Genomic DNA, 12,973 nt, shown 5'->3' on the forward strand with positions numbered 1-12,973 from the left:
TTGTTTTCTTCCATTTAGATGCTCAGTAATCCCAGCACCATTTATTAAAAAGCCTTTCCTTTCCTACTGCTTGGCCAGTTTTGTCATAAATCAAGAGTGCGGGTATTCACAGGTCTGAGTGTTTTGAGCTGATCTGCTTTGGCCACCAAGAAATTAGTTTTCAAATTTGCTTCCCACTTTCACCAATTGTGTTGGAATTTATGACATGATTTCTGAACACCAGTTTACCACTGGCCTTGCCCAATGGCCGAGCCCATGTTCTCCCTCCACTATGGCACACAGAGTGGCTGTTCATGAAATATTGGTGTCCTCCCTTTCCTCTGCTTTGGAAAACAGAGAGAGTCCTAGAATTGAGCTACAGGAGGGCTGCTGGGGAAGATAGGAGGTAGTGAAGTGGTCCCCAGAAGCCCTGGTGACTTTGGTTTCGTTTTGTTTTGTTTTTGTTTTTGTTTTTGAGATGGAGTTTTGTTCTTATTGCTTAGGCTGGAGTGCAACAGTGCTATCTTGGCTCACTGTAACCTCCACCTCCCAGGTTCAAGTGATTCTCTTGCCTCAGCCATCCGAGTGACTGGGATTACAGGTGCCCACCACCAAACTCGGCTAATTTTTGTATTTTAATTAGAGACGGGGTTGCATCATGTTGACCAGGTGGGTCTTGAACTCCTGACCTCAGGTAATCCACCCACTTTGGCCTCCCAAAGTGCTGGGAATACAGGTGTGAGCCACTGCGCCCAGCCCCTGGCAACTTCGTTGGAGAGGGATGGGTAGAGGGATTGATCATCAGAACATGGTGGGTTGGGAAGCCTATCACTATCTGGACTGCGCAGGCCACCTGATGTTCACCTGAACTCTGCATACCACGTAGACACCGGCATGGAGGAGGAGAGCAGAGACAATCCCAATCCCATAGGGGCAGAAGGGTCAAGAGGGAGAGCTTTACACAACAACATGAATGGAACTGGAGGTTGTCATGTTAAGTGAAATAAGCCAGGCACAGAAAGACAAACTTCACATGTTCTCACTCATCTGTGGGAGCTAAAAATTAAAACAATGAACTTACGGAGCTAGAGAGTAGAAGGATGGTTACCAGATGCTGGGGAGGGTCGCGGAGGCGGAGTGAGAATGGTTAAAGGGTATAAAAATATGGTTAGAAAGAGTGAATAATATTGAGTATTTGATGGCACACTAGAGTGACTACAGTCAACAATAATTAATTGTACATTTCAAAATAACTAAAAGAGTATAATTGGATTGTTTGCAACACAAAAAAATAATAAATACTTGAGGTGATGGATATCCCATTTACCCTGATATAATTATTATGCATTGCACGCCTGTATCAAAATATCTCATGTAACCCATAAATACTTACTCTGTACCCGAAAAAACTTTAAAAATAAAAGGGAAACAATGTAATGTGTTAAAACTATAAACATCCTATAATAACTCTCCCTCAGCATAACTGCAACAGTCACTCCTGCATGAGTGGGTAAGAAACGTGCCCCTGATCTAAGCTGCTGTTAGTTACCATTTTGCCTGTGTCCAGCTGGACCTCACCGGCACAAATTTGGGGTCTTTGGCCCAGTGTCATCTGAGCTGCTGCACAGCAGCAAGCCCAGTTCTTTCCATGAAACATTACAACCAACGGCAGCCCCCAGGACCTGGGCACAGAGCTGGGCACGCAGTGGGTGCTGCCCAAAGGAGTTTTGAACAACTGGATGCATTACAAGTTAGACAAATTATGACTCCTCCACACCGTGAACTATGCCTCTCAAATTCCTAAGGAACCTCCTTATATCCTGGCCTAGAGTGGATCCCACTGTCACAACATCGAGTGAAAAAAGCAACGTGAAACAAGCATGTGCTATGTGTCATCTTTTCTATAAAATTGGAGGGAAAGAGATATTTATGCACATGTTTGCTTGAATGTGCAGAAAGTCTCTCTAAAAGGACACGCAAAAACTGTGTGATATTGGCCGTAGCGGGGAGGAAGGCCAGGTGGAGGTGCGGGGCAGGAGAAACCCTTCCCTGGGGCCTTCGGGCAGCTTTTAGCTTTGGAGCCATATGAACATCCTGCCTGTTCACAAAACCAAAACCATTATTTTAAGAAAAAAAGAAAAGAAAGAACAAGATGCAGATGGCCTGAAGGAGCACATCTCCCCAGCTGGGCCAGGATCGGGAGAACCCGGGAGCATGAAGAGGGGGCTGTGCCCATCCTGGGCAGGAGGCCAGCCCGCCTCCCAATCCCTGCCTTCCTAAGGCCGCCCTGGCAGGAGCCCTCACAGAAGGCCTGCAGGAGCCAGGCCCACTGCACTGTGCAGCTTCCCTGCAATTTCTTCTCCCCCTTGGTGACTGGCAGAGGAGGCTCTTTTTCTTGGCAAGCCACCATCTGTGAAAAATGTGGTGGCCGTGAGGCTGCATCTGCAGACAATGGTTTGGACATGGGTCGAATTGGGAAAAATCTCTTTACCTCCGCACTGCAAATCCTCTCTCCCTGCGGCAGCCAAGGCAGGCAACGAGGAGCGGAGAAAGGAAGACTGCAGAGAAGAGCACGTCCAGCTTCCTGGCAAATACCTGTGGCTGGGGTTGTGGCTGGGAGTGCAGATGTGTGCTCAGAAAACACAGCCCTGTGATGCAGGATCAGACAGACGCAGGGGAACTGCGGATGTGCACCTGAGTGGATGCGCACCTGAGTGGATGCGCACCTGAGTGGATGCGTACAGCAGGGTCGGGGTGAGCGGATGTGTGCGTGCGCATGTGTGTGCGCATTTGGGTACATGTGCATATGTGGAACGGGCCCCCCGGTGCATGTGGGAGATGCCTGGCTGTGCAGCAGGCCTGCCTCTGGGGCTCTGTGCCTCAAGGGGTGCTGGGAGCAGGCATGTGATTCTTCTGTGGATTCCAACCCCTGCTTGGCCAACCCTGCTTTGTCATTTGTTAGCTGGGTCTCTAGAAAATTCTGTTAGTCCTTTAACTTTAGTCACTTTATGTGTGACACAAGGTTATGGCGAGGAGTCACTGAAAATACCAAGCAGAGAGGCAGCAGCTCCGTGGCAGGGCGATGCCAGGGAGTGGACCCCACCGGCTGGAGTCTGTGCCTTCTTTTCTGGCTTCGACTCTGGCCTCGCTGATGGTCCTAAAAGTGCACGACTTTCCCCCATGGGCTGACATAGGCAGGGCTTGTGGCCCAGTGCCCCACACAGCGCCTGGCTTGGGGCAGGCGGAGAGGTGACAGCCCAGCTGAGGCGCCCTGGTGGCCGCCTGTGTGTGTCCAGTCCACAGGAGCCTCACCCTCCAGGAGGCCCCACTGAGCCGCAGCAACCACCAGCCCTGCCCTCCTCACCCACCACGTCTGCCCTCATCCACCAGGCCCACTCCTGCCTGGAGGACAAACCACACGGCTGTCCTCTCCACCCCACCCAGTTTCCAGAGGGGAAAAACAGGAGAGGACAGTACAGGAGTCCTCCCTCTGCTTAGCCCCGCGCTGTGGCTTCCTCTCAGGCTTGGGATAAAGCCAAACCCCTCTCCACCGCCTGGAAGGCCTGTTCCCGGATCCGAGCCCTGGCACCCGCCCCCCGCCCTCCGCCCCCAGCTGCTTCCCTCTGCTCAGGGGCTCCACATGGGCAGCCCACATTTATCTGTGCCCCAGGACCTTTGCTCCAGCCGCTCCCTGGCCTGGTGTGGGGCGGGGGCGGGGCGGGGGTCTTCCAAGGCTGCTCTCTGCTGCTGGTCCTGGTCATTCTGGGCTTGCCTGACAGACAGCTCAGTTCCTCAGAGAGACCTCCCTGACCCGCCCCCGGGGCAAGCCTGCCTCTGCCCTCCGTCGGCCCTCTCTGCCCATGGGGCGATGCGCTCCCGGGGAAGGGAGGGACAGGGCTGGGCCGTGAGGACCTCGCACTCCTGGCTGCTGGGGGACGGGAGCGCAGGGGAGAAGGCCTTCATCTAGACGAGACCCTCACGGGGCTCAGCGCACAGACCCCAACCGCTCCGCAGCCTCGCAGGGGAGACCGCCTTGGCGCAGCCCTGTAGAGTCCACCCGTTCTTTCCTTCTCTCATTAGAACAAATGGATGGGTGGGTGCCAAGCGGGCGGCCCGGTCCTCCTGGCACCTCAGGGGCCGGCTTCTCACGGAGGAGCCCCCCGCCCAAGCGCCACGAGCAGGCTGATTCCCACCTGGCCCAGGGTCTGCAGGACTCGGAGAAGCAGGGACACGGCAGGAGCGGGGCCCCACGCCCTGCACAGGGCGGGTCCTCACCTTTCCAGCCCTTTCCTGTCTGCACCACGACGGACGACCTTCTCCCAGCCCACCTGCCCCTGCCCCTGGGGCCTCCCAGGCTGTTCCTGGGCCTGGGCGCTTCCTCCCCATGGGCCACCCCAACAACCGGTTAAGCCTCCTCCTCAGGAGCCCCGCCCCCCCCGGGGAAAGGCCAGACGCCCAAGCCCCATCTCACCCCTCCTGCCCACCTCACATCCCCAAACCCAATTTTAAAACCTTCACGGCCACGTGGCACCAACACGTGGTTTGGGCAACGTGGGCACCTGTCTCGAAGGCCCCCAAGCCTTCACTGTCCCCGCCAGAGGGGGCCGCCAAGCCATTGTGCAGACCCCCCCCCCCCCCGCCCCCAGCACTCCCAGCCCTGTCTCCCATTCCCCTGTGGAGGAAGGCAAGGGGTCTGGGGCAGGGTCCGTCCTATGTGCGCGCCCCCGGGAGAGGATGATCCCCGCGCGAGTCCCTGGGTAAAAAGAGGCCACCTCGCGGCCTGCAGGACCCACAGAGTAGCCTCAGGGCCAGGGCTGGGGACCTTCGCTGCCCCACAGGTTCCTTTCCAGGAAGAGAAAAGTAAGACAGAGCCACCGGCCACACCACCCACCCCTTCCCAATGGCCCCTTTGCCTTTCCCTTCCCTCCTGCGCTCGGGTGGCAGAGCGTCCTGGGCAGGTGGCGCCTTCCTGTGCACCCTCCACGGGGACCCGCTGCTCAGCCACAGAATCTGGAAGTCAGAGCTGCAACTGGATGGTGATCCTGAAAGCCGGCCCCGCCCACCACAGCGTGAACAATGAGGGCAGGTCAGGTAGAAGAGCCCCTCACCTTCACTGCATGGGGGATGGCCCCCAGCCTGGATTTTGTACTTGAGGTGAAAATACCAGCCAAATGTGACTCCCTGTTTTAAAAACAGTAGTCCATTGATTAAGATACACCTTCTAAAAGTTCAGCATGTTTACATTTATCATGAGCACTTTTTTTTAATTTGCATTTTCTTCTTTTTTTTTTTTTTTTTTGAGATGGAAGTCTCACTCTGTTGCCAGGCTGGAGTGCATGGAGTACAGTGGCACAATCTCGGCTCACTGCAACCTCCCGCTCCCGGGTTCAACTGATTCTCCTGTCTCAGCCTCCCAAGTAGCTGGGACTACAGGCGCATGCCACCACACCCAGCTAATTTTTATATTTTTAGCAGAGATGGGGTTTCACCATGTTGGCCAGGATGGTCTCGATCTCTTGACTTCATGATCCGCCCACCTCGGCTTTCTAAAGTGCTAGGATTACTGGCGTGAGCCACCATGCCCGGCCTTTAATTTGCATTTTCTAAAGTGCTTTTAGCTTTTAAAAATGTTCACACCTACGTCACTTCATACAACTGGCCTGAGAGAAGTGTAGCCACCATTAAGAATTTCATTATAAGGCTGGGCACGGTGGCTCACACCTGTAATCCCAGGTCTTTGGGAGCCCGAAGTGGCCGGATCTCTTGAGGTCAGGAAGTTCGAGACCATCCTGGCCAACATGGTGAAACCCCGCCTCTACTAAAAACACGAAACTTAGCCAGGAGGGGTGGCGCATGCTTGTAATCCCAGCTACTGGGGAGGCTGAGACAGGAGAATCGCTTGAACCCAGGAGGCAGAGACTGCAGTGAGCCAAGATCGCACCAGTGCACTCCAGCCTGAGCAACAGAAGGAGACTCAGTCTCAAAAACAAAACAAAACAAAACAAAAGAAAACAAACAAAAAATCTCCATTATATAAATGAGAAAACTGAGGGTTACATTGTCAAATAACTTGAGTTAGTGGGCAAAGAAAAGAAACATACTGGTGAGTGACCACTCGCGTCAAGCACTTGTAATCTACTCTAATTTTATCCTCATAAGAACCCTTAGAAGTGGAGGTGGGCACCACGGCCCATTTTACAGATAAGGAAAGTGAGGCTCTGAGTGTTCAGTGTTTGCCCAGGTGACACAGCTAGAGAATGGAGCTGAACCATGGTTTGGCTTATCACATCGCTAAGCCCTTTCATCCCCCTTTGAGCTGTGAAACATCACTGCTCCTTTACTCAGGGAAGTGTTGCTTCTGTGATAAGACCAGTAAGAACCTTTTTCTTGGAATGAATAAAATACAGTGAAAGGAATGAAGGAACAAGATGTTAGGGGCTGTCTCATGATGACTCCTACACTAAAACAGCAGCCATCCTAAGGCCTTGGAACCCAGGCACTGGTGCCACACTCCACCCTCTTTTCTGGCTGGATCTCTGGAGAGTCCACTAACCAACCATTCTAACCAACCATTCTAAACTAAAACAGGATAAGATTTTATGAGGGTCAATTTAGATATCTATAGTAGTCATCTGTGCTGTTTTCCAAATAGTCCAGGTCTCCTTTGCCGACACGTGGTAAGAGGCCATGCCCTGGGCCTCTTGGAGTAGGTATGGTCATGTGACTCACTTTTGCCAGTTAGTGGAAGTGACTTATGCTACTTCCTGGAGAAAATCATAAGAGCCAGTTCATAATAGTTTCATAGTCTCTTTTGCCTTCCCTTCGCAAAAGCAGAGACAAACAGATAGAGCCTGGGTTTTCCCTCAGTCAGGAAGGTCAGCCCCCAGCTGATCTACAATGGGCATTGGTATAAGGGAGAAATACGTTGCTTCTAGTTGCAGAGAGTTGAAGATGCTTGTTACAGCAGCAAATTCTAGCCTATCCTGACTGATACAGTAACATATTTGAGAACAGTGTACTTCCTATATACATATGCTACAATATGTATTTGCCTCACTCTTCTCATCTATAAAATAGGATAATATGTCATGAGGATTAACTGAATAAATACATATAAATGATTACATATGTGCCCGACACCTAGTATACTTTGTATGTGTTAACTATGATCATTAATGCTGTTCTTCTTCTATGTAACTATTATTATGAATGTTGTCCTTGCTGTTGTTTCTTTTTTAAAATGTTTCCTGCAGAAGCCCCAATGCCTAGGCCAGTGGTAAGGGAAGGTGTTGGGACTTCCCCAGTAGAAGTAACTGTGTGGAGGGCAAAGGTGAGGCCAGGTCTTCTGAGGAGCAGTCAGCTCTGGAGGTGACTTGGTTGCAGCAGTCTCTCTTTCATGGCAATTGCCCTATCTGCCTTCTTTAAAACAAATATTATAAAAGTCATGCATATTGTCCATGAAAAATCAGAAAACATATAAAAGTATAAAGAAAATAACAAAAATGATCTGTAATCCCACTCCAAAGATAACCTCTTTTAATATTTTGGTATGTATTCTTCTCATATATTTTTCTTGCACCATTTTATTTTTCCAAGTAGAACTTGTACTGCACATAGCTGTCAGGCAACCTACGTTTGCCTTTCTTATTATTTTTTTCTTTTAACTAAAAATATGTCAAGAACATTTTCCTACTTTATTAAATGTTTTCCTACAAAATGATTTTAATGCAGCTTAGTAAGGCACATATGAATGTGCAGCAATTAAATTACTAATTCCTAGTTCAAAATCCAACCACAAAAGTACTGAGCATTTACTACATGCCACACACTGCGCTAGTGCTGGTGATAAGTTGATGACAAAATCAGGGCTAGCCCAGCACTCGGGAGCTAACCCTTCACTGTCTCCCAGGGGATATTCAGATTGTTGCCCTCAGGGGAGGGGTGCAGGGCTATTATCAATAGTGATGTAGTGATGCAAAGAACATCCTTAAATCTACCTCTTTGTGCCGAATCTGCCTGACTTGTGATTCTGATAAGTGCTAGACAAAATATAATAAATGCCTTCTTAAATGCAAAACTGAGTTCAAAAAGAAATTAGGGTATCAGGGGCCAAAAACAGAAAGAAACATGGAAACCAGTAAACTAAATAGGTGTGACCATTTCAGATACCTGGTGGAGGTGGAAAGAAGATGGGAGTCCATTTATGTACCCTGGGGCTTGGGTTTATAGCCATACAAATATAGGAGAAGAAGTCTCATAGGCCGGATCAGGATGGGGAGCTGTGTCTGAGATCCCTGCAGAAGGTGACACCCACAAGAAGCTCCATATTTGGTAAAAGAGCAGATTGCACCCTAACAAAGAGAGAGAAGAAAGAAGCATGTCCGTTTTAGCTCGAGCACTGAAAAAAAAGAAAAATGATTCCTGAGAAACTGTAAACTCTGCAAACAATGTCCACATCATTTAGAGTTCAGGGTTTGGGGTCCAATGTATTGTACCTCATGGCCCAGGTACTGCAAAACAAATAAATTAACATGAGAAATATTCCTGGGTTGGTAACACCCCCTGGACGCCTGGCAGAAGTAACAGTCATCCTCTTAATCCAGGACACAAGGAAGTCCTACAGATAAAGCCCCAGTGCAGATGAGCTCACTGGTCAAAATTAGAAAGCTGTTGAGGAAGTGAGCCATAAGGAGAGGAGTCAAAAGAAACAACAAATAGAGAATTAAGCCTTCAAATACTTCACATAATGAGATTATCTGATAAGTACTATGAAGTGTCTAAAACTATGAAATACATAAGTAAAGAAATGCAAATCATAGAAGAACAGAGTGCTGTGAAAAAAGAGAGGAGCAGGAGCTCAGCAAACATCCATGGGTATGTGTGATGATATCAGGCATTGCTCACATCCCAAGAGGATGCCCCTATCAGTATCGTGTTTCACTGCAAGTAACAGAAAACCTACTGACCAACAGTGTCTAAAACAAGCAGAGATTATTTTTCTCCAAAACCTACCTGTTGGCATTGGCTCAACCATTCATCTGTGGCATCTAGGGACCAGGTTGTCATCACTGCACTTGGCCTCCTTTAGCAAATCATTTTTTAGTATTGTCCTTGCTACCTCAAGATTTCAGGATAATTGCTGCCTCCTCAGATATCATGTAACTGCAAAAGTGGGAAGGGAAGAGGTGAAGGAATAAGAACCAGCTACATATGCCCCTGCTTATAACTACCACCACTACCATCATCACCACCATCAGCATTGTCCCCACCACCACCACTACCAACACCACCATCACCAGCACTATCACCATTATTTCCACCACCACCATCATCACCACTGCTACTATCACCACCACCAGCACCAGCACCATCATTTCCACCCCCACCACCATCACCACCACCACCATCACCACCACCACCACCATCACCATCATCACCACCAACACCACCATCACCACCACCATCACCATCACCATCACCACCACCATCACTACCACCATCACCATCATCACCACCACCATCACCACCACCACCACCATCACCACCACCACTATCATCACCACCACCACCACTATCACCATCACCACCACCACCACCTCACCACCAACATCACCACTGCTACCAACACTACCACTATCACCATCATCACCACTTCTACCACCATCACCACCATCACCATCACCGCAACCACCACCACCATCACCACCACCATCACCATCACCATCACCACCATCACCACCACCACCACCACTACCACCACCTTCATCATCACTACCACCATCACCATCACCACCACCACCATCACCACCACCATCCACTGCTACCATCACCACCACTACCACCATCACCATCACCATCACCATCACCACCACCACCACCATCACCGCCATCACCACCACCATCACTACCACCACCATCACCACCACCACCACCATCACCATCACCACCACCACCATCACCACCACCATCACCACTGCTACCATCACCACCACTACCACCATCACCATCACCACCACCATCATCACCATCACCACCACCACCACCATCACCACCACCACCATCACCACCATCACCATCACCACCACCATCATCATCACTTCCACCACCAGCACCACCATCACCATCACCACTATTATCACCACCACCACCACCACTATCACCACCACCATCACCACCATCACCATCACTACCATCACCATCACCACCATGACCACTATCATCACCATCACCACCACTTCCACCACTGCCACTATCACCATCACGACTACCACCATCATCATCACCACCACCATCACCACCACCACCACTGCTACCAACACCACCATCACCAGCACTATCATTATTTCCACCACCACCACCACTACCACCACTGCTACTACCACTACGACTATCACCACCACCAGCACCAACACTATCATCATCATATCCACCACCCCATCACCACCACTACCATCATAACCATCATCACCATCACCACCACTACCACCACCACCACCAGCACCATCATCGCATCTACCACCAGCACCATCACCACTACCACCACAACCATCAGCAACACCATCATTATCCCTATCACCATCACCATAATCATCATCTCCACTACCATTACCACACCACTACCATCATGATGATCACCACCAACAACACCACCATTACTACCACCACCACCATCATCACCACCACATTGCCACCATCACCATCATCATCATCCCCACCACCACCACCATCACCACCACCACCACTATTACCACCACCATCAAGACCATACCACCACCATCACTATCACCAACACACCACCACCACCACCATCACCATCACCACCACCATCACTATCACCACCACCATCACTATCACCACCACCATCACCACCACCATTACCATCACCATCACCACCACTATCAGGACCATCACCACTATCATCACTACCACCCCCACCACCATCAACATCACTATCATCATCTCCACCACCACCACCACCACCATCACCACCATCATTATCACCATGCTTCACTCCCTCTGACTCTTATACGTACACCTCTTCTTCTCCCAAGGACACTTTTTTCTGGAAGATTCCAGTGTGGCAATAAGGGTTTGACGGGATGTTTTTTGACTAAAGGTGAATTAAGGGGCTTGCTAAAAAATAAAAAGTGTTATTAAAAGTAAAACAGCAGGCTGGGCACGGTGGCTCACGCCTGTAATCCCAGCACTTTGGGAGGTCAAGACGGGTGGATTGCCTGAACTCAGGAGTTCTAGACCAGCCTGGGCAACACAGTGAAACCCCGTCTCTACTAAAAATACAAAAAAATAGCCGGGTGTGGCAACGTGTGCCTATAATCCCAACTACTTGGGAGGCTGAGGCAGGGGAATCACTTGAATCTGGGAGGCCAAGGTTGCAGTGAGCTGAGATCGTGCCACTGCCCTCCAGCCTGGGCAATACAGCAAGACCCCATCTAAAAAAAACACAAAAAACGGCCAGGCGCGGTGGCTCAAGCCTGTAATCCCAGCACTTTGGGAGGCCGAGACGGGCGGATCACGAGGTCAGGAGATCGAGACCATCCTGGCTAATATGGTGAAACCCCGTCTCTACTAAAAATACAAAAAACTAGCCGGGCGAGGTGGCAGACACCTGTGGTCCCAGCTACTCGGGAGGCTGAGGCAGGAGAATGGCGTAAACCCGGGAGGCGGAGCTTGCAGTGAGCTGAGATCCGGCCACTGCACTCCAGCCTGGGCGACAAAGCCAGACTCCGTCTCAAAAAAAAAAAAAAAAAAACACAAAAAACAAAACAAAAACAAAAATAAAACAGCAGAAAGTCATGTTTAACCAGCTCAAGAAAGCACACTCATCAATCGTGTTCAAAATCGCTGGTAAAGCACCAACAATCATATGTGATATTTATTCAATTAGTATATAAAAGAGATCTTAAGATAAAATTTCTGGTCAGAAGTCCACTGTCAGCTATTAGCCTGTGAAACTGTCCTTATTTGAAAGTAATAAGATTTCATTTTTTCTGACACATTTCTGGTGTTTTAAGATGGCTGAGCCAGCCAAGTCTGCTCCCGCCCCGAGGAAGGGCTCCAAGAACGCGGTGACCAAGACGCAGAAGAAAGATGGCAAGAAGCACAAGTGCAGCTACTCTGTGTAAGCGTACAAGGTGCTGAAGCAGGTCCACCCTGACACCGGCATCTCTTCCAAGGCCATGGGCATCATGAATTCTTTCATTAACGACATAAAGATGTCTACATAAAGCGCATCGCGGGAGAGGCTTTCTGCCTGGCACATTACAACACGAGGTGGACCATCACCTCCAGGCAGATCCAGACGGCCCTGCGCCTGCTGCTGCCGGGAGAGCTGGCCAAGCACGCCGTGTCGGAGGGCACCAAGGCCGTCACCAAGTACGCCAGCTCCAAGTAAACTTTCCAAGGGGAGACAACAGCTTTTAGACATATCTTTTCCAGGAGTCGTCAGTGCCGGACACTGTTTCATCTTGCAAATAAACCAATGAAAATGAGTGATGCTAGAAGAAGATAAATGGAGGTATTTTGAACAATCAAAGAAGGACCAATGAACACCTGGCTAAGAAAAATTAGCTCGTTTTTTTCTACGTATAAAACTATTAAAATGTTCTTCATAGAAATGTATGAAACGAGAAATATAAAGACAAAATTAAAATAACTCCTAGTATCTCCTATTCTTTTTAGATGTATATCATACATTCATATTCATATATACCTATATCTCACATCATGTATCATATATAAAATAAATTTAGGTGTCATATGATATATATATATATATTTAGATAAATATATCTAGAAACATTTTTTATGGATGTATAATTTGCAGATATATTGATAATTATATAGTTATTCGTCATTGACTATTTCAATTGATTCCCATTTTTATGCATTATAGATCATGCAGCTCACACGTCTTTGTACATAAATCTTTGTTCAAATATTATTTCCTAAGGATAGACTTCATGAAGTGGAAATA

The 12,973-nt window shown here is 49.1% G+C and overlaps 1 pseudogene; it reads left to right on the top strand.

Moving 5' to 3' along the window:
- The first annotated feature begins 11,869 nt into the window (after positions 1–11,869).
- Positions 11,870–12,478, top strand: LOC102122021 (histone H2B type 1-C/E/F/G/I-like; annotated as a pseudogene).
- Positions 12,479–12,973: the final 495 nt, after the last annotated feature.

Source organism: Macaca fascicularis, chromosome 12 (genome assembly GCF_037993035.2).
Source record: "Macaca fascicularis isolate 582-1 chromosome 12, T2T-MFA8v1.1".
Lineage (NCBI taxonomy): Eukaryota > Metazoa > Chordata > Mammalia > Primates > Cercopithecidae > Macaca > Macaca fascicularis.